Below are 24,219 nucleotides of genomic sequence, written 5' to 3' on the forward strand. Positions count from 1 at the left end.
CAATTTTCCTGCATCTACCTTGTCCAGTCCTTTTATAATTTTATATGTTTCCATAAGGTCTCCGCTCATCCTTCTAAACTCCAGTGAATACCATATAACCATATAACCATATAACAATTACAGCACGGAAACAGGCCATCACGACCCTTCTAGTCCGTGCCGAACACATAATCTCCCCTAGTCCCATATACCTGCGCTCAGACCATAACCCTCCATTCCTTTCCCATCCATATAACTATCCAATTTATTTTTAAATGATAAAAACGAACTTGCCTCCACCACCTTCACTGGAAGCTCATTCCACACAGCTACCACTCTCTGAGTAAAGAAGTTCCCCCTCATGTTACCCCTAAACTTCTGTCCCTTAATTCTCAAGTCATGTCCCCTTGTTTGAATCGTCCCTACTCTCAGTGGGAAAAGCTTATCCACATCAACTCTGTCTATCCCTCTCATCATTTTACAGACCTCTATCAAGCCCCCCCTTAACCTTCTGCGCTCCAAAGAATAAAGCCCTAACTTGTTCAACCTTTCTCTGTAACTTAGTTGCTGAAACCCAGGCAACATTCTAGCTCTATCTAACTCCCTTTTAAATTTGTCCAGTGAATTGGCCTCCACTGCCTCCACAAATTCACAACTCTCTGGGTGAAAAATATTTTTCTCATCGCTGTTGAGAAATGGCCTCCCCATTATTCTTGGACTATGGCCCCTGGTTCTGGACTCCCCCAACATTGGGAACAATTTTCCTGCATCTAGCTTGTCCAGTCCTTTTATAATTTTATATGTTTCCATAAGGTGTCCTCTCATCCTTCTAAACCCCAGTGAATACAAGCCTATTCTTTCCAATCTTTCCTCATATGACAGTCCCGCCATCCCAGGGATTAACCTCATGAATCTATGCTGCACTTCCTCAATAGCAAGGATGTCCTTCCTCAAATGTATTGTTCCACTTCAGGGCATATGTCAATAAAACACTCTTGACTCTTGACATTGTGTGTCAAAGGGCCAGTTCTTGTGCTGCACCGATCTATCTTCTATACATTCTAAAATGAGAATATTGTGCTAGTAAACTGGCTACTTGCAGCCTGGATTAACAGGAGTTTAGCTGATTCACATGATCAACCTACAGATGATAACTTTCAATGAATATGTTAGTTCAGGTGAAGATAGACACAAAATGCTGCAGTAACTCAACGGGACACTCAGCATCTCTGGATTGAAGGAATGGGTGACGTTTCAGGTCAAGACCCTTCTTCAGACAGTTCAGGTTACAAGAGATAACTTTGCAAGTGGAATTATGCAGCATTTCCATCTTTTAGTATAATTTGGCAGACAAAATACATTAGTTTAGCTTAGTTTAGATACACCGGACCTGAAACAGGCCCTTCGGCCCGCTGAGTCCGCGCTGACCAGCGATCCTCGCACATTAACACGATCCTACACCAGAGACAATGTTTACATTTATACCAAGGCAATGAACCTACAAACGTGTACGTCTTTGTATTGTGGGAGGAAACTGAAGTTATGAGAGAAAACCCACGCGGTCATGGGGAGATCGCACAGACAGCACCCATAGCCAGGATTGAAACCAGGTCTCTGGCACTTCAGGCGCTGTAATGGACCTGTCCTACTTAGGCTATTTTTTAGGAGATTACAGGCGACTAGGCTGTTGCCACATAGTCGCCGGTGGAGGGGGGGGGGGGTCGCCTGTACGGTCGTGAGTCGTCTCCTCAGTCGCCCAAAGAATCGTAGTGTTTTTCTGATCACCGCTGGATTTTGAAATGTTCAAAACTTTTCAGCGACTGTGGGCTTGACGTAGCTGGTCTTCTCCTGACGTAGATTGTCGCCAGGATGGCGTTGGTTGTCGCCAGGATGACGTTGGTTGTCATCAGCTGCTGACTTTGGTGAACTCCATTTGCGACTACCTACGTCAACCGGCGACAGGTAGCGGCGACTGAATTGTCTTCAGTTGTCGCCGACAGGGTCGTACCTTGTCGTAGCTTGTCGCTGGTGGGCGTAGGTGTGGTCGTAGGTGGACGTCCTAATGTGTCGCCGGTTGTGGGTAGCTTTCCGTAGCTTGACATCGACTAGGAAGTAGGTTGTTGTAGACATTATCGTAGACATTGTTGTGGGGGGAGGGGTCCAGTCGCCAGTTCTTCGGTGACCCGCTATGACTATGACAGTCGCCGAAACAATCGCCTAAGTGGGACAGGCCCTTAAGAATGCAACTGTACTGCTGCGTCACCATAGCTGCAATCTTCAAATAAAAACATAAACAGAAGATTTAAAAGACACCAAGACAACTCATTTGCTAATTTGCTAAATTGAATGACTTTACTCTGCAGCATAAAATACCTTTTTACATTTTGAAAGAATTATATAGATTTAATTATAAAGTCATCAATTGAAGTTACAGTCTTTTGAAATTGTAACTGAATTGTAAGTTAAATTACATTTAAGTAGTTTGGAGTTAAGGCTGACATAGTATTTCTTATTGGAAAGTTTATAAATTAGGATAAATGATATAATTATAGCATGTGTAGGAAGGAAATACAGATGCTGGTTTAAACCAAAGATCGACACAATTGTAGCATGTGAATCATTAAGAATTTAATGTACTGTGGGGTTACAAATGTCATTATGTTGTGACATAAGTTGAAAATGTAACACAATTTCAATATTTAAAGCGTTGATCATACATTTCAGAATTTTTGTTCCATTCCTCCACAGGTTAATGGGCCCTCTGTAAATTCCCCCTTGTGTGTAAGTAAATTTATTGGCCAAGTATTCACATACAAGGAAATTGCCTTGGTGCTCCGCCCACAAGTAACAACATGACACAGTGACAGTTATGAATGACTCAGAAAACACTGTGGCGTGGCGGCGCCTAATGGCAGCGGCTCGACTACAGTCGTCTACCTTTTTTTATTTTTATTTTTATTTTTTATTTTTGTCTTGTTAAATGTATGTCTTGAGTTAGTTTTTATTATTTTTTTATAGTTGTGTATATGTGGGGGGTGGCTGTGGGGGAAACTGTTTAAATCTCTTCCCTGTGCGGGGACCCGACTATTCTCTGTCGGGTCTCGGATGTCGTTGGGCCTAACATCGTGGAGCCGGCGGTGACCTCCGGCCGGGACTAACCTGAGGGCTCCAGTTGCAGAGCCTGCGGAACTGACATCGCGGAGCTGGCCAACTTCAGAGCGGGAAGAGCTGTGGTGGCGTGCGGTTGCGACCCGACTTTTGGAGTTTAGAGGCACCTGCCGCAGACCCGGTGGACGGGAACATCGGGAGCTCGCACGTCCCTGGTGGGAGACCGCTTTTCTGAGCTCCACAACGGCGACTTCTCCCGCTGGAATCGCGGGTTTAAGGACATGGAGCCGGGGCCTAACATCACCCGGCGTGGCTTAAACGGCCTCAGGACTTAACATCGCCCGCCGGGGGCTTTAACATCGGGAGCCCCAGTTCGCCTCAACACTGCAGCTGGACTGCTGGACCACGGGAGAAGGTACAAAGGGAAGAGATAAAGACTTTGCCTTCCATCACAGTGAGGAGATGTTGGAGACTCACTGTGATGGATGTTTATGTAAACTGTGTTAAGTGTGAGTCTTGGATTGTTTTGTAATGTAAAAAACTGTAGAAATGAAATTTTGTTCAAACCTAGGTTTGAATGACAATAAATAGCATTCTATTCTATTCTATTCTACCATAAATAATAATAATAAGACATTAATGATAAATGGTAGGGAGTGGATGAGAAAGTGGGATAATATAGAACTCATGTGAACAGGTGATCGATGGGCGGTGTGGGCTCTGGGCCGAAGGGCCTTTCCATGCTGTATCTCTAAACTAAACTAAGTCTGTGGAATTCTCTGCCTCAGAGGGCGGTGGAGGCAGGTTCTCTGGATGCTTTCAAGAGAGGGCTCTTAAAGATAGCGGAGTCAGGGGATATGGGGAGAAGGCAGGAATGGGATACTGATTGGGGAATGGCCTACTCCTGCACCTATTGTCTATTGTCTATAAAACTAAACCAAAAGTTAAAACTAACATTCAAACTAAACTGAAGCTAACTGAAGATGCTGCCTGCCCTGAAAAGCTGGAGTAACTCAGTACTCCAGTGTTGAATTACTTTGTGTTCCCTCAGTAGGTCAGAGAGCATCTCTGGAGAAAAGGTGATGTATCTCTCTAAATCACCATCTATATCTCCCAGTACCCTTTCTCCTGACTCAGTCTGATGAAGGATCTCAACCCGAAATGTCACCCATTCCTGTTCTCCAGAGATGCTGCCTGTCCCGTTTAGTTACTCCAGATTTTTGTGACTATTTTTGATTTAAACCAGCTCCTTCCCACACATGCAGCCTGACCTGCCGAGTTCCTCCAGCGCTTTGTGCTACTCAAGATTCCAGCATCTGCAGTTCCTTTTGTCTCCAATTGTTGTCGTGCTACATTGCATTGTCAGGGTATCCACAATGTTTATAACAGTGGCACAGTGGTGCAGCAGTAGAGTTGCTGCCTTACAGCGCTTGTAGACAACGGCTGCTGTCTGTACGGAGTTTGCACGTTCTCCCCGTGACCTGCGGGGGGGTTTTCTGAAATCTCCAGTTTCCTCCCACACTCCAAAGACGTACAGGTATGTAGTTTAATTGGCTTGGTAAATATAATAATTGTCCTTAGTGTGTGAAGGAAAGTGTTAATTGTTGATCAGCGCGGACTCGGTGGGCTGAAGGGCCTGTTTCCCTGCTGTATCTCTAAACTAAACTAAACTATGTTTTGGTGTATTGGTGCGTGAAAATGATATGTGGTGGATTTGACTCTGGCCTCTCAAAGCATGTGAAAAAAAACAGCTTAAGTTTGATAACGGCTTTGGGGAGTGGGAAACATCCAGTGATTCAACACGCTGAGAAGTTTGATATGGGACATTATTTGTGACCTTTGGGTAGGTCAAAGGGCCAAGGTTCATTGACCATTAAGAGATCATTCCATTAGATTTGTCTAATCCTTGCAGTAAATTGTGGACAATCTAATGACAGAGCGATATAAACAAAAGTTTCCCCATTGAGTACACGTCATATGTGTGAGTGCAAATGAGTCCCACATGTATTGTGTGAGCTACATTCATTAGTATCAAATCACAAATCACTTGGGAAAGGTTAAGGCATCACTGGGATGTTATCTATAGTGAAGTAACAATCACAAAGGAATACGGAAAAATATTTTGTGTGCAATTTAGGAGATTTGTGAGTAAACATCCTTCCTTGAAGTTTATCAATTGCAAATGCATTGAGAATGGGCAGTTTGGGTTTATATATGTAAGACAGCTGTAACAGCCGGGGAGAAGACATTCTATAGTGCAGAAGCATCGAATATAAACACAGAAACAATCTGTTTAGTGTAATCACCCCATCCACGTTATTCACTTTATCATGTATCTATATACTGTAGACGGCTCGATTGGAATCACGGGGTTGCCTTTTCGCTGACAGACACAAAAAGCTGGACATTTCGGAAAGGGAGACGAGGGATATAGAGAGGTGATGTAGAGAGATATAGAACAAATGAATGAAAGATATGCAAAAAAAGTAACAATGATAAAAGAACCAGGCCGGTGATATTTGTGTGCTAGGTGACAATGAGTTACAGACAATGAGACTAAACAAGACAACTTTGAAACTAATACAAGATAGGTGGGGGAGGGAAGGAGAGAGAGGGGATGCAAGGGTTACTTCAAGTTTGAGAAACTAAAATCATCCTGCTGGGTTGTAAGCTGCCCAAGACAAACATGATGTGCGTGTCAGATCCTTGCTTAGACCGGACGCAATAAACACTTTCCTGTTGATCATTTCACTGGACTTTGCTCCACGATTATTTGAGGCTGTGCAGTCATGTTGATGGTGCTGGTGTTTGAAGGTTTGCCAATGGAGATCCAATGTATGGGTGACTGGGATCTTTGAATCCATGGACAAGGTGTTTTCATACAAGGTGCATCTAATGGGAAGGGAAGCATGGACAGACTCACAGGACACCGACACTGAGCCTCCCACACAGGAGACATTGGCTGGTGACAGGAAACCAAGCAGTGGTTCCCTTCCCTTCCGTCCCCGTTGCCCATTTGATTCCACGAAAAGCGCACAGAGTCGAGACCATCCGTCACACCAACAGTTTGTGTGTCTCGCGGTTCACAGACTCGCCAGCCACCTGCCTCTTTTGCTGGCTGGAAGAGTCTGTGTACCACGTGTATATGGAGTGCGTGAGGTTGCAGCCCCTGTTCCAATACCTATAGCGGGCTGCTCCTTGCCTTCTGGCTGCACTTCTCACCTACCATCCTCATCTTTGGACACCCTGTGCGTAGGGACGAGTGCCTGGGGCTCAAGATGTCCTGGTTGATTTGCTCCTGGGCCTGGCCAAGCTGGCCATCCGCGAGTCATGCTGCCAGGCGGAAGAGGGCTCTGCCCGAGCCGGGTGTCTGCCCCTTTTCCAGGGGTTACGTCCGTGCCCGGTGGTACTGGAAAGGAACTGTGCGCTGGGGGTGGGGGATTTCCGGGACCGCTGGGCACCAAGGGGGGGGTGGAATGCATCCTGAATAAGGATGGTGATATTGTTGCATGATAGTTTATTTATTTATTTATTTATTTATTTATCTATTTATTTATTTATTTATTTATTTATTTATTTATTTATTTATTTGTTTATCTGTCTGTTTATTTATCTATCTATCTATTTATTTATTTATCTATTTATTTATTTATCTATTTATTTATCTATTTATTTATTTATTTATCTGTTTATTCGTTTGTTTATTTATCTGCGCATTTATTTATTTATTTATCTATTTATTTATTTATTTATTTATTTGTTTGCTTGTTTGTTTGTTTGTTTGTTTGTTTGTTTGTTTGTGTGTTTGTTTGTTTGTTTGTTTGTTTATTTATTTATTTATTTTATTTATTCCGAACAAGTAAAGACATTAAAGACATTAATAGTAACAAAATCGAAATTATCAAACAATTGGACATTACAATCAATATTTACAAGCAATGAAAAGAACAAAAAGCAAATTTCCAATGTCCAACTCTGTGTCTGTACAAGCTCGAAAAGGAGTGAGAAGAAGAATAACTTATTAAATCTCACCCCTTTTTAGTCTATTTGTTTGACTTGCATTATGGTGGTGGGTACTGTACATATTATTGTAAATAATTGGTTACATTATTTTTGGTAAATATATATATATATATAGTGTGTGAGCGGGACTGAGTTTCACAGTTACCAGCAATTACGATCGCTCTTCCCACAACATCTCGTCTGTATTTCTTTGCCGACTCCGCACCTGGAACTCTTCCTATTCTCGGCACCACAGACCCACCGACATCACTGGGATGGCTGTCGTTGGTCCTTTGGCGTTTGACGCTGGTCTACTTTGGTACGTATCCGCGTACACACTCGCAAACCCCGGGTACGCAGCAGAGCTCGCCGCCAGATCGTACCCTGTTGTTGATCTCTGGGCTCTGCTCGCGACACGGGCCAAGGCTCGGGGCTCTCTCTTTTCTTCCTCCAGAGATGGGAGGGGAAGCAGATTAGGCAACGGCTGTTGCTGCTTTGAAGAAGCGTGAACTCCGCTTCTGATTGGTCGCGCCAAACGCACGCAATCGCATGCAAGTGGGTCAGGCCCTTAACCAACTCGTGGCCTCCATGCTCTGGTACAGATTGGCCACATTGGTCCCATCAGCCACCTTTGCTGGGATCATCCAGAAGTTGGTGGACTTCTTCTGGGGCAACGGAAATCACTGGGTCTCTGCAGCTGTCCTGAGTCTCCCGATCGAGGAGGGCGGTCAGTCGCTGGTGTGCTTTCGCACCAAGTTGGCGGCTCTCCGTCTCAGGACCTTGCAGAGATACCTGTACTCAGCTCATCCTCCCAGGTGGCACGTGCTGGCGACGCACTTTTTCCAACGGGGCCGCTGCCTTCAAGGAGGTGCGTGGATCCCGATGGTGGGGGTCAGTTGTCCGGCCCTGATGGGGATGCCCGGCTTCTACAGGGACTTGTTGTGAGCCTGGAATCAGGTCGCCGTTGACCGGGCCCCACCTCCACCGGCGGAGGGTGACGGTCCGGGCGTGAGAGCAGCCGGTCCTTGTCCCGCCCCATCGGGTGTCGGGGGGGCTCAAACGTGTGGAGTACTTGTGGTTGAGCAAGCCCCCGCTCAGCCGGAAGTACTCATCGGACCCAGGCACCGTAATCCATCCCGGGAGCCGGTCCCACACAATTTGAGCCGCCTTTCCTCGACACCCTTCGTCTCCCTCCGAGATGCAGGGAGGCGTGTCCTGTACAGGCTCCTCCTCCACACCCTGCACTTCCTCGCCCTGGTCCACCGTCCGGACACCAAGTGGCGGTCGGTGTTGCCTTCCGGTCGCGAGGGGGGTCCCCGGTGGGGGTCCCTCTACGCAGGGATTCTCCCCCTCTACATTGGGGACCTGGGGTGGAGGGTATTGCACCGAGGAGTTCCCTGCAACCTGTTTCTCTCGCGGTTCACAGACTCGCCAGCCGCCTGCCACTGTTGCGGGCTGGAAGAGTCTGTGTACCACGTGTACATGGAGTGCGTGAGGCTGCAGCCACTGTTTGAATATCTAAAGGGGCTGCTCCTTGCCTTCTGGCTGCATTTCCCACCCATCATCCTCATCTTTGGACACCCTGTACATAGGGGAGAGGGTAGGGCCGAGGATGTCCTGCTTGGTGGACAAAAATGCTGGAGAAACTCAGCGGGTGAGACAGCATCTATGGAGCGATGGAACTAGGCAACGTTTCAGGCCAAAACTCTTCTGCAGACTGGGTTGCTGCTGGGCCTGGCTAAGAAGGCCATTCCCGAGTCAGATGGAAGAGGTCTCTGCCCGAGCCAGTTGCCTGCCCCTTTTCCGGTGTAACGTCCGTGCCCGGGTGGTACGAGAGAGGGACTACGCGTTGTCCATGGGCGCCCTGCGGGGATTTCCAGGATCGCTGGCCATCGCGGGAGGTTGAATGCATCCTCGACAAGGATTGCAATATAGTTGTATTGTAGTTGATTTAGTATATTTGTTTGTCTTGTATTACGGTGGTGGGTTCTGTTTTGTTTTATTGTATTGTAAATATTATTTTTAATAATTGAATAAATATTTTGATTTAAAAAAGCGAGAGGGGGAAAGCATTGCTCAGTTTGTCACAAGGTAACGTCGTTTCTGAGGGCTGAGCTGGAGAATTAAATCATGGATCAGGCTGTACAAAGCTGCAAATCAAATTATTTCAGACGCAAGTTGTTGGCGATAGGTGGGGTGGGAGATTGCAACCTTCACGTGGTCCGCCCTGTTTCGACGAATGCAATCAACCTGCTGTGTACAATCAAATAACATCAAATAGAACAAGTTGTCCTACAACTTTAGGCTGTGCACACCATACGCAAGACGAAGAAGAAGAAGGAGAAAGGTGACACCTTAACATTAGCGGAAACACTGACAATTTCCTGTTCATTGAAAAGACTAGGCTTGTATTCATTGGAGTTTAGAAGGATGAGGAGATATCTTATAGAAACATATAAAATTATAAAAGGACTGGACAAGCTAGATGCAGGAAAAATGTTCCCAATGCTGGGCGATTCCAGAACCAGGGGCCACAGTCTTAGAATAAAGAATTAAGACTGAGGTGAGAAAAAACGTTTCCACCCAGAGAGTTGTGTATTTGTGGAATTCCCTGTCACAGAGGGCAGTGGAGGCCAAATCACTGGATGGATTTAAGAGAGAGTTAGATAGAGCTCTAGGGGCTGGTGGAATCAAGGGATATGGGGAGAAGGCAGGCACGGGTTATTGATTGGGGACGATCAGCCATGATCACAATGAATGGCGGTGCTGGCTCGAAGGGTCGAATGGCCTCCTCGTGCACCAATTTTCTATGTTTCTATTTGAAGTGATATTAAAACTACTTCTGAAGTCACAAATCAGCATCAAAATCTGCGTTTGAGTTTGAGTTTAGTTTATTGTCACGTGTACCGAGGTACAGTGAAAAGCTTTTGTTGCGTGCTATCCAGTCAGCAGAAAGACTACACATGATTACCACTGAGCCGTCCACAGTGCACAGATACAGGATAAAGGGAATAACGTTTTATGATGTTGCAGCGATTGCAATGAGTGATTACAGATCCACTTCTGGGACCGGCACGCAGAGGGTCGCCTGGCCTGGGCGCCATCTTTGCTCTCTTCTGTCTTAAACTCCGGAAACATTGATTAATATTCACCCACCCTTCATCAAAGTGATATATGGAAAATATAATGCTGTACATTATTGATCAGCAGATTGTAATTAAAGATCGAATTTCGTAACATTACAGAATTTCACGACACCCTTTGACGGCCTAATGAATTTATGAGCACATGGTATTATTTCTGTTGAAGCCATTTGTGATTTTGAATTTTGATTCCGCTGAAAGTTTATTTTGAAAATTAATATTTTCCAGAAACAAAATTGAAAATCATTGCATTGGATCGAGTGGATGTGGAGAGGATTTTAGTTATTTATTTTTTATTTAACCTTTATTTATCAGGGGAAGTCTCATTGAGATTAAATATCTCTTTTACAAGAGGGTCCTGGCCAAGACAGGCAGCAGCACAGTTCCACAGATACAGACAATAATTTAAAAACAACAGAGAACATATAAATAGAGTCACAGTCAGAACATCATCAAACAAAGCATGTACAGACAGAAGAGCCCACTTCAACATCATTAAGAAGGTTATTTAAATCTGTTTATAGAAACCAGCTCCTTAAGTTTCGGTTCATTCTGCAGCTGGTTCCATGCGAAGGGAACAGCATAACTAAATGCCCTTTTCCCCAGTTCAATACGGACTTTAGGTACAGTTAGTAAGAACAAGTCCTCAGAGCGGAGCTGTTAAGTTCCTGTGCTTTTTTGAATTACATACTTGTTTCCACTAGTGGGAGAGTCCAGGACCAGAGGTCATAGCCTCAGAATTAAAGGTCGTAGCTTTAAGAAGGATATGAGGAGGAATTTCTTCAGTCAGAGGGTGGTGAATCTGTGGAATACTTTGCCACAGACGGCTGTAGAGGCCAAGTCAATGGATATCTTTAAGGCCGAGATAGATATATTCTAGATTAGTATGGGTGTCAGGGGTTATGGGGAGAAGGCAGGAGAATGTGGTTGAGAGGGAGAGATAGATCAGCCATGATTGAATGGCGTAGAGTTGATGGGCCGAATGGCCTAATTCTGCTCCTATCACTTATAACATTTTTATAATACTTAAAAGATCTGCAGCATTTGTGCAAAGAGAAATGGAATTATTATTTCAGGTAAATGTCCTTGTATCAGAAGTGTTCTAATGCTGCCTGACCTTTTGAGTATTTTTCCTATTATTTGTTTTTATTTCATATTTCCTGCTTCCACAAACTTTATTTAGTTTAGTTTAGAGATCATCATCATCATGGTTGAAAAAATCAGCGGGCACGTAGCCTTACAGCGCTATGTACAGAGATCGCAACTTCTACTGAAGTGTGGTTGGCCGTTGACTCGCTAGGAGCTCATACGCCCTTTGACAGGTCTTGTTTTTGGTCCTACTGGGGGTCCACAGCCCCCTCCGCACCTGGCAAACCAGACGGTTCAGTCGGCGACTATTCGACCATGGAGTAGGTAGCACGGGATTACATGGTACCCGTGGCGGTGGAACTCCCCCCAACCTGACCTGTGACCTGTAAATACAGTGTGGAAACAGGCCCTTTGTCTACAGAAGCCAATTAACCTGCAAACCTTCAAGTGTTTCGAATGTGGGAGGAAACCGGAGCACCAGCAGAAAACCCACGTGGTCACAGGGAGAACGTATAAATATGCCGTCCAATTTCAAAGGTTTCGAGGTCAGTTTATTGTCGCGTGTACCAATAAAGGTACAGTGAAATTCAAATTACCACACAGCCATACTAAAAAAAAGCAACAAGATGCGTAACTACATAAAAGTGGCCGATTGGGAAAGGGGGAGATGCAGCGAGACCTGGGTGTCATGGTACACCAGTCATTGAAAGTAGGCACCAGCAGGCAGTGAAGAAAGCGAATGGTATGTTAGCTTTCATAGCCAGGGAGGTTCTACTGCAGTTGTACAGGGTCTTGGTGAGACCACACCCTGGAGTATTGCGTACAGTTTTGGTCTCCAAATCTGAGGAAGGACATTATTGCCATAGAGGGAGTGCAGAGAAGATTCACCAGACTGATTCCTGGGATGTCAGGACTTTAGGAGATTGAGAGGGGATCTTATAGAAACTTACAAAATTCTTAAGGGGTTGGACAGGCTAGATGCGGGATGATTGCTCCCGATGTTGGGGAAGTCCAGGACAAGGGGTCACAGCTTAAGGATAAGGGGGAAATCCTTTAAAACCGAGATGAGAAGAACTTTTTTCACACAGAGAGTGGTGAATCTCTGGAACTCTCTGCCGCAGAGGGTAGTCGAGGCCAGTTCATTGGCTATATTTAAGAGGGAGTTAGATGTGGCCCTTGTGGCAAAGGGGATCAGCGGGTATGGAGAGAAGGCAGGTACGGGATACTGAGTTGGATGATCAGCCATGATCATATTGAATGGCGGTGCAGGCTCGAAGGGCCGAATGGCCTACTCCTGCACCTAAGTTCTATGTTTCTATGTTTCTATAAACATCCACCACAGTGGATTCCCCACATTCCTCACTGTGATGGAAGGCAATAAAGTCCAATCTTCTTCCTCTTTATTCTCCCACGGTTGGGGGAGTTGTGGCAATCGAAGCTCCCACAGCCGGCGATCTGAAGCCCCCTCCCACGGCTTGGAGTTCCCGAAGTCGGTCGGAGATTAGAAAACGTTTCCCCCAACCTCTCTCCACCCCCCCCCCCCCCCCCCACCATAAAACAAGCTAAAGAACAGTGAAAACATACATTTAACACATAAAAACAAACAACAAGGAAGGGACAGACAGACTGTTGGCGAAGAAACAAAGAACCGCAGGTGCTGGTTTACTAAAAAAGACACAAAGTGCTGGAGTAACTCAACGGGTCAGGCAGCAGCCCTGGAGAACGTGGATAGGTGATGTTTCGGGTCACAATCCTTCTTCAGACTAGGTCCCGACCCGACTTAATAGTAAGTTATAAATAGTACTCTAGCACTACCCTACACACAAGGGACAATTTACAATGTTACTGGTCAAAGTACCCGTAGACAGAATGTAACCTGTGGCAATATGAGGCAGCAACTCCACTACTGTGCCATCTCAATCTGTTGTGTTATGTTATTACATTATATTGTCGAGGGGGAGGTCCCTGACAAAGAGCAATCCAACCAAGACCTCAACGGTGGAACAGGCGGAGGACGATGGCTGACCTTAGTGGAGCGTCACAACGGCTGGGAAGGCGGATGAAGGCTGCAGCAGAAAAGGGTCTCCGGTCGTCTTGGACTCCATGCCACTGGATCCTGACCCAGATCTGTCAAGGACCGTGGGGTGGCTGTCTGTGCACCAGTCTCCCCACGTTAAACAAAATCATGCACAGGCCTCCTCTATATAGCATCTTTTTGTTTTTTGAATTCAAAAAATGTATTCTATTATTCAAACATAATATTAGACTACAATAAAACAAACGCGAACCCACCACCATAATACTTCATAATACTTTGACTTCAGAATTAAGGGACAGAAATTTAGGGGTAACATGAGGGGGAACTTCTTTACTCAGAGAGTGGTAGCAGTGTTGAATGAGCTTCCAGTGGAAGTGGTGTCGGCAGGTTCATTGGTATCATTTAAAAATAAATTGGATAGGCATATGGATGAGAAGGGAATGGAGGGTTATGGTATGAGTGCAGGCAGGTGGGACTAAGGGGGGAAAAAAAAAATTTTGTTCGGCACGGACTTGTAGGGCCGAGATGGCCTGTTTCCGTGCTGTAATAGTTATATGGTTATATGGTTATAATACAATACAAACAAATATCCTTAATAAACTACTATGCAGCTATCTTGCAATCCTTGTCGAGGATACATTCAACACCCTGCGGTGCCCAGCAGTCCCGGAACTCCTCCAGGGTGCCCGTGGACAGGGCGTATTCCCTTTCTAACCCCACCCGGGCACTGATGTAACCCCGGAAAGGGGCAGGCAGCCGGCTCGGGTAAAGCCCTCCACCGCCTGGCCCCTTGACTCGCGGATGGCCAGCTTGGCCAGGCCCTTCCATATAGCACCCTGGAGTGGTGAAGTAAAACATCAAATGTGAACCTCCGCTGCCTTGTGCCTATTAACCTTATTCAGGAAAGGTGAAGACTGGACCCGGGGGCATACACGGAGGAGACCACCGTTTGGCGGTCCAACGGGTAGGAAGGTGGACCCAGCAAAGCATCATGGAGCGCAAATAGGGCACAATGTTCAGGTACAACACTGGTGGCCATCCACTGCATCCTGACCTATCGCCAGCCCTCTTGTCTATGTCTTGCCCCTGGATCCAGATAGGCCGGGACGAGAGAGTGAGACTGATGATTTGTACAACTCTCCCTCACTTTAATCCAAGTTAAGCACAAGTCATGACTTCAGGACCCGTAGCGCCCAACTGGGCAGAGTAAGATCACCACAGGAGCACGTGTAGTTGAGAAGAAGCGCACCGCAGAAGCTCAGAGGAAACGCGCCATGCGCAAGGCTCGAGCCTTCTGGGTCTCACCAGTCATCTCCAGACCCACACACAAATACACTGAAGTCATGGTCTTCTTCAGCTACTGAGGACGAACAACAACAACACATTATATTGTAAAGAGGCAACTGATAGAGGTAGTTAAAGTTATGAGGGAGAGGTAGATACGAGGCAAATATTTTCCCCTGATGCCTAAATTTAGGTCCAATAATCCCTCACTCCCGAGGGACTAACTACGAAGAAAATATTTTATGTATCCATTCATGAAAATGATCCAGAGAAAATAAGGTGTCATATTTCAACATCGTTTTCAAGGGAATTTTAGTTCAAGATGATTTGATGTGGGGAGAATGGGGTTGGGAGGGAGAGATAGATCAGCCATGATCGAATGGCGGAGCAGACATGATGGGCTCAATGGCCTAATTCTGCTCCTATGTCTTGTGGTGTTATGGATATGTACAAGTATTGTGTAATCCAGGTACATAGGAAATCTTGCTTGTACCAGCATCACAGGTACATAGACTCACACAACACACATGAAACATGAATTATATATAGAACAGAAAATAACAGCACAATGTCTGTGCAAAACAAGATGAAATTTCACATAAATTCTGCTAAACAATGAAGACAAAGATGGCAGGAAAAAGCAAGACAGGCAGTACAGTGGCGCAGTGGTAGAGTTGCTGCCTTACAGCGCTTACAGCACCAGAGACCCGGGTTCGATCCCGACTACGGGTGCTGTCTGTACCGAGTTTGTACGTTCTCCCCGTGACCTGTGTGGGTTTTCTCCAATATCTTCGGTTTCCTCCCACACTCCAAAGACGTACAGGTTTGAAGGTTAATTGGCTTGGTATAAAGGTAAAATGTCCCTAGTGTGTGTGGGATAGTGTTAGTGTGCGGGGATCGCTGTTCGCTCGGACTTGGTGGGCTGAAGGGCCTGTTTCCGCGCTGTATCTCTAAACTAAACTAAAAACGTAATTAGTTCAAATCACAATTGGAATACAAGTCCGTGATAGGAGGTCCACAGTAGTTTGTTGCCTGGGACAGGGATTAGGATGGTGTTGGTTGGTTCAAGACCCTGATAGTTGCAGAAAAGTAGCTGTTCCTGAACCTGTGGTGTGGGACTTCACGCTTCTGTACCTCCTGCCTGACGGTGACAGCGAGAAGAGGGCAAGGCCCGGATGGTGGGCACCCTCAACAATAGGACAACTTACAATCCTTGCATCCCCTCTCTCTCCATCCCTCCCCCACCAAAGTCGTACCGGCTTCAAAGTCGTCTTGTTGAGTCTCATTGTCTGTAACTCATTTTCACCTAGCGCACAGTTAACAATGGCCTGATCCTGCATCATCGTTACTTTTTTGCATATCTTTCATGCATTTGTTCTCTATCTCTCTACATCACCGTCTATATCTCTTGTTTCCCTCTCCCCTGACTCTCAGTCTGAAGAAGGGTCTCGAACCGAAATGTCACCTATCCATGTTCTCCAGAGATGCTGCCTGACCCGCTGGGTTACTCCAGCTTTTTGTGTCTATCTTGATGATATATTTATTATTTATAGACAATAGACAATAGACAATAGGTGCATGAGTAGGCCATTCGGCCCTTCGATTCAATGTGATCATGTCTGATCATCCCCAATCAGTACCCCGTTCCTGCCTTCTCACCATATCCCCTGACTCCGCTATCTTTAAGAGCTCTATCTAACTCTCTCTTGAAAGCATGCAGAGAATTGGCCTCCACTGCCCTCTGAGGATGAGAATTCCACAGATTCACAAATCTCTGGGTGAAAAGGTTTTTCCTCATTTCCATTCCAAATGGCTTACCCCTTATTCTTAAACTGTGGCCCCTGGTTCTGGACTGGTCTTATTCTGCTCCTGTGTATTGTGGTCTTATGGATATGGCGATCGAAGCTTCCACGTTTATAATTTAAGGAGGTCTGAAATTCCATGGAAATTCCATCTGCAGTTCTTTGCGGCTACATTGTCCTGGATGTATCTATTTTGACAAGGCAAGTCACTTGGAAAACTACAATCCCCATTAGAGATTGAGAGAGCTATGCTCAGTCTGATCAATTGTGTCACTACTGTACAGAACACCACAACCAGGTTCACTGCTTGCTTTGGAAAGCAGATGGAAGGGAGTATGTAACGCTCTTTAATTTTCAGAATCGTTTCATAATTAAAATCTAATGACTAATCAGTTTACATTTGTTTTAATTTTTTTGCAGAAAGGCTGCAGTACCTCAGGGTGGCAAGTGGTGGAGACACTGGGCTGGAACAGCACCAGAAAGTCAGAAAAAGTCACAAAGTGCTGGAGTAACTCAGCGGGTCAGGCAGCATCTGTGGAGAACATGGATAGGTGACGTTTCACAGAGTGCTGGAGTAACTCAGCGGGTCAGGCAGCATCTGTGGAGAACATGGATAGGTGACGTTTCACAGAATGCTGGAGTAACTCAATGGGTCAGGGGTCAGGCAGCATCTGTGGAGAACATGGATAGGTGACGTTTCACAGGGTGCTGGAGTAACTCAGCGGGTCAGGCAGCATCTGTGGAGAACATGGATAGTTGACATTTCACAGAGTGCTGGAGTAACTCAGCGGGTCAGGCAGCATCTGTGGAGAACATGGATAGGTGACATTTTGGATCATAATTTCATAAGGTCATAAGTAAGTGATAGGAGTAGAATTAGGCCAAAGAATTCCCCAGATTCACCACCCTCTGACTAAAGAAATTCCTCCTCATCTCCTTCCTGAACGAACATCCTTTAATTCTGAGGGTGTGACCTCTAGTCCTAGCCTCTCCCACTAGTGGAAACATCCTCCCCACATCCACTCTATCCAGGCCTTTCACTATTCTGTATGTTTCGACGAGGTCCCCCCACATTGAGAACACACTTTTTTTTGTTTTACATTCCTCCACTGTTTGTCTTTATAATACGTTGAGACTCTGATTATCTGTTACTGCACATTAGGGACAATTATCAATTTTTGTTACCAAAGCCAATGAACCTACAAACCTGGAGTGTGGGAGGAGGCCAGAGCACCTGGAGATGACCCACGCAGACACAGGGAGAGCGTACAAGCTCCGTGCAGGCAGCACCTGCGGTCGGGATTAAGCTGGGTTTTCTGGCGTTGAGAGGCAGCAACTCTGCCGCTGCACCACCGTGCTGCACCACCAGGTTTCATTAGCCCCCTTGCAGGAACTATACATCAGAAGGTTCAGATCCAGAGCCAGCAACATTATGGGGGACCCCTTCCACCCCAGCAATGGACTGTTCAAGCTGCTACGGTCAGGCAAACGCCTCCGCTGTCACACTGTGGGAACAGAAAGGATGAGAAGGAGTTACTTCCCAGAGGCCATTAGGACTGTAAGCTCTTATCTCGCCAGGGACTAACTTACTGTACCAATTGTGTTGTATTGTGTCTTTTTAAAATTGCTGGGGGGTTTTCACACAAATATGTAATTATTGATTCTGTTCCATACTGTTTTGTTGTTTTTTTTGCACAATCTGCAGGCATTACAACGTTTTATTTCACTGCACATCTCGTATGTGTATGTGACAAATAAACTTGACTTGACTTGACTTGCAGGCTACTTATAAGGTAATAAATAAGATGAGTTAGATTTAGCTCTTAGGGCTAACGGAATCAGGGGATATGGGAAGAAAGCAGGGATGGGGTACTGATTGGGGATGATCAGCCATAATCACATTGAATGGCGGTGCTGGCTCGAAGGGCTGCATGGACTACTCCTGCACCTGTTTTCTATGTTTCTATGTTATTAGGAAAAGTCGATGGCATCTGGCTCAGCGAATGTTATTTGCCTCACTCTCCATCCACTAATTCATCCACTAACTGGAAGCCAGGTTCACACCTCCCCATTAACACACGAGAGAAGAGGGACCTGCACCTCCGAGAACGAGGGGGGGGGGGGGCTTTGTTGGCATCCAGAAGCATCTTTGTCCACAGCCTAGGGTGGGGTCTTCTGTGCGATTTGACCACGTTGCATGGACTAACAAGAATTTGTACCCAGGTACAAGCTACACTAAATTATCATTGAAAGTGTCATTGAATTGAGCTCCTGCTGTCATAGATTCATACATCATGGAAATAGGCCCTTCGGCCCGACTTGCCCATGCCGACCAAGCTGTTGGTTCTGCTCCCATCATACTCACAGGAGTCCTGTTTTCTGCACTCTCTTTCAACTCTCTGGGTTCACTGAGAAATAAAATAGCTATTGTACTGCGCAGCGGGTAGAGCTAATGCCTCACAGCGGTAGAGACCCGGGTTCGATCCTGACCTCGGGTGCTGTCTGTGTGGAGTTGGCACGTTCCCCCTGTGACATCGTGGGTTTCCTTCGGGTGTTCCTGTTTCCTTCCAGTGTGTACCTGAGTGTATTGTAAGGTAGGATAACACAAAACTAGTGTGAATTGATAGTCGGCGTGGACTCGGTGGGCCGAAGGGCCTGTTTCCCTGCTGTGTCTCTAAACTAAACCAAAATAAACTAATGAATGTTTGAAAGTGAACTGGCCTCTGTAAATTGTCCCTAGTGTGCAGTGAGTGGATGAGAAAGTGGGGTGAGATAAAACTGGTGTGATCGCTGGTGGGCGTGGACTCGGTGGGCCGAAGGGCCTGTTTCCATGCTGTATCACTAAACTAAAACTAAACTAAAGTAATGTACTGTGTGAAGAAAGAATGAATGAAATCTATGTTGGAACATTCATAGCACAATGTCCAATGGAAGGGGAAAGCTTGCTAGCGTGGCACCATCAAAGTTCTGAGCTTGCTGGGTTAACAAAGTTTCACTGTGCCTTGATTTGACGGATAACTGGCCAGCAGTGTATATTTCTTCCATTTGAATCCAGAACTAGGGGTCACTGTTTAAAAATCAGACAGAGATGATGCAATGTTTTCTCTACAGTCAGAAGGTTAGAAGCCGGGGAAAGCTCTTCTGCAACGAGTGTTGGGAGCAGAGTCTTTGAATGATTATAAGTTTGAGGTAGACAGAATGATGTCAAAGGTTCATGGTGAAGCCAGGAATACAGGGTTGGGGTTGCACTGGGCTATGCCATGATTGGGTTGAATGACGGAGCCTGTTTCAGGGGGGCAACTGGTCCGTTTCTGCTGCTGCTGCTGCTGCTGCTGCTGAATTATTTATTTGCATGTTTGCATGAAATCTGTGAGATTTAAAAATGCCCAGGAAAATAATTTCCAGACCTCTCCAGGCACGGTGACGCAGCGGGTAGAGCTGCTGCCTCACAGTGCCAGTGACCCGGGTTCAATCCTGACCATGGGTGCTGTCTGTACAGTGTTTGTACGTTCTCCCCGTGACCGCATGGGATTTCTCCAGCTTCCTCCCACTCTCCAAAGATGCGTAGGTTTCTAGGTTAATAGGCTTCGATAATGTTTTTGAAAAATGTCCCTACTGTGTGTCGGGCAGTATTAATGTACGGGTTGGCGCGGACCTGATGGGCCGAAGGGTCTGTTTCCACGCTGTATCTCTAAACTAAACTAAACTAAACTAAACTAAACTAAACTAAACTAAACTAAACTAAACTAAACTAAACATGTTGGTGATTCTGAATCGTAAAGGTTTGCTCAATATCATAAAGGACTCTATTCCTTGGAGCTCAGGAGGATGAGGGGGTGTTCTTATAGAAATGTACAAGAGGAATAGATTGGGATAAATGCACAGAGTCTTTTATCCAGAGTAGAGGAATCAGAATCAGAGCACATAGGCTTAAAATTAGATTAAGTTGAGATGAAATAAGATTAAGATTTAATAGGAATTTGCGGGGCTACCTTTTACACAAATAGTGTATGGAATGAGCTGCTGGAGGAGGTAGTTGAGGCACGGCCTATCACAAAGTTTAAGAAATATTTAGATATTGTATTCACTGGAATTTAGAAGGATGAGAGGGATCTTAAAGAAACATATGAAATTCTTAAAGGATTGGACAGGCTTGATGCAGTAAAAATGGTCCCGATGTTGGGGGAGTCCAGAGCCAGGGGTCACCGTTTAAGTATAAGGGATAGGCCATTTCGGACTGAGATGAGGAAAAACTTCTTCCCCCAGAGAGTTGTGAATCTGTGGAATGCACTGCCACAGAAGGCACTGGCGGCCAATTCACTGGAGTTAGATTTAACTCTTAGAGGTACTGATTTTACATGATCAGCCATGATCATATTGAATGGTGGTGTTGGCTTGAAGGGCTGAATGGCCTACTCCTGAACCTATTTTTCTATGTTTCTATGATCATATTGAATGGCGGTGCAGGCTCGAAGGGCCGAATGGCCTACTCCTGCACCTATTTTTTCTATGTTTCTATGATCATATTGAATGGCGGTGCTGGCTTGAAGGGCTGAATGGCCTACTCCTGAACCTATTTTTCTATGTTTCTATGATCATATTGAATGGCGGTGCTGGCTCGAAGGGCTGAATGGCCTACTCCTGCACCTATGTTTCTATGTTTCTATGACAGGTACATACATGGATAGGATAAGTTTAGCAGGATATGGGTCAAACACAGGCAGGTGGGACTAGTGTTGATGAGGCATGTTGGTTGGCATGGGCAAGTCGGGCCGAAGGGCCTGTTCCACGCTGTACCATTCTACAGCAGGAGTAGTCGAGTTCAATGATACTTTCAATAATTCTTTATTGTTGCATGTACCTAGGTACAGAGAAATGCTGTCTGTGTGGAGTTTGCACATTCTCCCTGTGACCGCGTGGGTTTCAAAGGTCTTTTATTGTCACGTGTACCAATTAAGGTACAGTGATATTTGAATGACGGTATAATCTGGGTGCTCCGGCTTCCACCACATCTCAAAGACGTGCGGGTTTGCAGGTTGTTTGGCCCTGTGTAAAATTGTCACTCGTGTGCAGGGAGTGGCTGCGGAAGTGGCACAACATAGAACTAGTGTGATAGAACAGGTGATGGGCTCGGTGGGCCGAAGGGCCTGCTTCCATCTTTGAATCAATCGAAAAAGACTTTGTCAGTAAGGCACATTAGCAGATGTGCGGATCAGAAGCTTGGGCAAACTGATAGGCTTCAAGGAGCATTTTGAAATAAGTAAGGATTAGGAAGGTTTAAGGAGACATGGCAGATTTTTGTGAAGATCAAAGGAAACTGGAAATCTGAGAAAGGAAAAGCTGGATTCTGGAAACACTCAGCTGGTCAGCTGGTGCCTCTGGGAAGAGAAGCAGAGTTAACGCTTCAGGGCTGAGACCCTTCATCGGACATTTGTAGGTTTCCCCCGGGTGCTCCAGTTTCCTCCCACATCCCAAAGACGTGTGGGTTTGTAGGGTAATTGGCCCTCTGATAAAATTAATCTTGGTGCATGCTTAATTAGTAATGTTAGGGATAATTAGTAGTAGTGTGATTGTTGGTGGTAGACACAAAATGCTGGAGTAACTCAGCGAGTCAGGCAGCAGCCCTGGAGAGAAGGAATAGGTGACGTTTTGGGTCGAGACCCTTCTCCAGACTGAGAGTCAGGGGAGAGGGGAACAAGGGATATAGAAGGTGATGTAAATCACGTAAATATCTGGACACACTGCAACGTCAGCACATCTTTCCTCAGATACGGGGCTCAAAACTCCTCACAATATTCCAAATGCGGTCTGACCAGCTCCTTATAAAGGCTCGGCATCACATCCCTGCTTGCACACAATGCCAAGACTAACTCTTATAGAGTCTTCGAGTGACACAGCATGGAAACAGAACCTTCGGCCCAACTTGCCCACACCGACCAACATGTCCCAGCTACACTAGTCCCACCTGCCAATGCTTGGTCCATATCCCTCTAAACCTGTCCTATCCATGTACATGTCTATTTCTTAAACAATGCCAAAGCCCCAGCCTCAACTAACTCCTGTGGCAGTTTGTCCCATACACCCACCTGTGTGCCTGTGTGAATATGTTACCCCTCAGATTCCTGCTAAATCTTGCCCCCTTCACCTTGAAACTATGTCCTCCGGTCCTCGATTCCCCTACTCTGGGCAAGAGACTCTGTGCATCTACCCGATCTATTCCTCTCATGATTTTGGACACCTCTATAAGATCTCCCCTCAACCTCCTGCGCTCCATGGAATAGAGACCCAGCCTACTCAACCTCTCCCTGTAGCTCACACCCTCTAGTCCTGGCAACATCCTGGTAAATTTTCTCTGAACCCCCTTTTTCTAACTTGGCGACCTCTGCCAACTGCGCACAATCCACATCTATCCCTCCATTCATTTGAATGCACCTGGACAAAGGTTGCAATCAGAATGGCCAAACCATCTTGCATCATAACGGCTTGCACCTCGAAGACAACAATTAATCCAAGAGTCACTTCTTGGCTTCTACCACTAATTGGAGCCTTTTTTACTTGCTCTATCTGTGCTGCTGGTAGAATGCTTTGGTAGCGAGTATTACATCAAAGAGATTTATGCAACATGCTCCTGCCTGTTGTCTCAAAGGCAAGGTATGGGGGTGGGATTGGAGTGATGTTAGTCGCTGAAACATTATTCCTCGTTTTTTTTTTGTATGTGTGTATTTTAACAGGGGGGGGGGGGGGGGAATGGTAGCTGCTGCCTGCCAAGTAAATGTTAATTTGGTCGCAGGCTCCAGTTAGTTCAGGCTTGGTCTCCATGGTTTCACGTCTTTTGCCTTTTGCTGTGATTGGTAGCTGTGTATTGGGGAGTGCTTGGCTTTTTTCTGCTTGTGGTTGGTCTGCCGCCGGCTGCTCTCTGTTTGTGCGAGGCAGCTCTTGGAGCGGGTGAGACACACTCAGGCCAGGGCCGGCGGCTGGGAGCATTCAGCCCCGCACCATTACCCCCCTCTCCAACCCAACCACCCACCCACCCACATTGCAGCAACTCTGTCATCTTGCAAAAGGGTGAGTGTCCGCTCTATCTATCTCTGTGTGTATGTGTAAATTCAACATTCAACGCCTTTGTCCCAGTGTCTAATATCCTTCTGCAGCCTAGGGTTAGGCGAGTTAAGGCATTTGCTGTGAAATCTCTCTTGTAAATATCTCGTTCGATTTCCAAGAGTAATCTCGCAACATTATATCGCTTGTATTCGTGTATTAAAAAAAATAATTCATCTCCTTTCGTCTTTTTCCATTCTGAATTGGCTTTATCTACCCCCACACACACACACACACACACACACACTCTAAAACAATCAGTTTGATCCTGTTGTGCTGGAAGGGATTTGGAGATCCTGTTTCTCCAAATTGCATTTTTTTTACACAAAAAGGAAGAGAGAAAAAACAAACGTTTCCCGCTGGGGGGAAAGGAGACAAAAAGAACCAAGGGGTTGCAAGCCAAAAAAAAAAAGATTATTGTGGTTGATGACTTATTTGTACCCAGCGTCGGAAGTGAGCTGAGAGGATATTTGTGATTTCTCTTTCTGTTTAGTGCACAGATTTTTATGCAGTGTTTATGTGGAGGGGAGGAGATGCTTCTTAAGAGAGCGGCTGTCTATTTCTCCCTCCCTCCTTCCCTGTGGCCAGGGCCTTTGGAAGTGCCGATTGCCTTTATAGTTGGTGAGAATCTCGACAAAAATGAGAGACCAGTCAGAAATTGTACGACCTAGGACAT

General features: G+C 45.8%; 1 protein-coding gene across 3 annotated transcripts in view; it reads left to right on the forward strand.

Annotated features, from left to right (window-relative positions):
* The first annotated feature begins 23,357 nt into the window (after window positions 1-23,357).
* Window positions 23,358-24,219, forward strand: part of LOC129701277 (acyl-CoA-binding domain-containing protein 6-like) — a 462,001-nt gene continuing 461,139 nt past the window's right edge. The window contains exon 1 of one of the 3 annotated variants that reach the window (XM_055642438.1): window positions 23,358-23,510. The gene's annotated coding sequence lies outside the window, so the exon portion shown is untranslated. The remainder of the gene's footprint in view (window positions 23,511-24,219) is intronic. The other 2 variants (XM_055642437.1, XM_055642435.1) reach the window with 2 other exon arrangements.

The sequence above is a fragment of the Leucoraja erinacea genome, chromosome 10 (genome assembly GCF_028641065.1).
Source record: "Leucoraja erinacea ecotype New England chromosome 10, Leri_hhj_1, whole genome shotgun sequence".
In the NCBI taxonomy this organism is placed as follows: domain Eukaryota; kingdom Metazoa; phylum Chordata; class Chondrichthyes; order Rajiformes; family Rajidae; genus Leucoraja; species Leucoraja erinaceus.